General features: G+C 41.0%; 1 non-coding gene across 1 annotated transcript; it reads right to left on the bottom strand.

Moving 5' to 3' along the window:
- Positions 1-329: 329 nt before the first annotated feature.
- Positions 330-436, bottom strand: LOC127745996 (small nucleolar RNA R71). Its single transcript, XR_008007617.1, has one exon. It is a non-coding gene; the product is annotated as a small nucleolar RNA R71 (small nucleolar RNA).
- Positions 437-1,596: the final 1,160 nt, after the last annotated feature.

Raw genomic sequence — 1,596 nt, 5'->3', positions numbered from 1 at the left:
AACTATGGAAGTAGCATTCAAAAGCCCACTATACATGCCAACAATTTCGAACTAAAACCCAGCTCATCACCCTTGTTCAGAACAATTGTTCATTTGGAGGAAGTTCTCAAGAAGACCCCAATCAACATCTAACCACCTTCCTGAGAATTTGTGACACTGTGAAATCTAATGGAGTCCATTCGGATGTCTATAGGCTGCTCTAGTTCCCTTTTTCACTCAGGGACAAGGCATCCAAATGGCTTGAATCCTTCCCAAAGGAGATCTTAACAAATTGGGAAGATGTGGTGAATAAATTTTTGGCAATATTTTACCCTCCTCAAAGAATCAACAGGCTGAGAGCTGAGGTGCAAACTTTTAGACAACAAGATGGTGAGACTCTCTATGAAGCATGGGAGAGGTTTAAAGACTTAACAAGAAGATGCCCACCAGATATGTTCAATGAATGGGTTCAACTTCACATTTTCTATGAAGGTCTTTCCTATGAGTCAAAGAAGGCTATGGATCATTTATCAGGAGGCTCCCTAAATAAGAAGAAAACCATTGAAGAAGCCATAGATGTCATTGAAATAGTTGCTGAAAATGACTACTTCTATGCCTTCGAAAGAAGTAACACCAGAGGAGTAATGGAGCTGAACCACATGGATGCATTGTTAGCTCAAAATAAGATGATCACCAAGCAGCTAGCAGATCTTACCAAGAAGGTGGAGGAAAACCAAGTCGCAGCAGCCATCACTTCATCGTCAGCTCAAGAAGGAGCGAACATAGGAGAAAAAGGTGACTGGGAGTAAGCCAACTATATTGGAAACTCACATAGACAAGTCCATGATCCATACTCCAAAACTTATAACTCTGGATGGAGAAATTATCCCAACTTTGGATGGGGAAACCAACAAGACCAAGGGCAAGACCAGAGATGCCACAACCTCAATTCCAACAACAATGCAACTCATCAACATACCTCACAGAGATCCTACCAACATCCATCTAACCAACCTTTTCAACCACCTAATCTCAACCCACCATCATTAACAGATGATAGGCTCTCAAAGATTGAGGATCTACTTGAAAACTTATGCAGAAAAGTCCAAGACAACAAAGTGTTTAAGGAAGAAGTGCGAGCCAATATCAAGAACCAAGGAGAAAACATCAAGAGATTGGAGTCCCAAGTAGGGTATCTATCTCAACAAATTCCCAAACCCACTGATGGTTTCCCCAATGATACAGAGAAGAATCCAGGAGGAAAAACAAAGAAAGTGAGATGGGAAGAATGCAAAATGATAACCACAAGTGATGAGGGGAGTATGAATGGAGTATAACACATCCAAAATAATCAAAAGGAAAGCCAGGAGGAAGGAAGCTATACACCCCAACCTACATCCAAGGAAGAGCTGAAGAAGAAGGAGGTATTGAACCCATATGTACCTTTTCCCCACAGGCTTAAAGGTGGTGTAGCAGGGAGAATGTATTCAAGGTTCCTTGATATGTTTGCATCTCTTGATGTAAATATACCATTCATTAAAGCCATCCAGCAAATGCCTTTCTACATCAAGTATATAAAGGAGCTACTAGCTAGAAAAAGTCCATTGAAGGGTGGAC

Source organism: Arachis duranensis, chromosome 3, assembly GCF_000817695.3.
Source record: "Arachis duranensis cultivar V14167 chromosome 3, aradu.V14167.gnm2.J7QH, whole genome shotgun sequence".
Classification (NCBI taxonomy): Eukaryota; Viridiplantae; Streptophyta; class Magnoliopsida; order Fabales; family Fabaceae; genus Arachis; species Arachis duranensis.
This window is presented reverse-complemented; position numbering and strand designations above follow the sequence as displayed.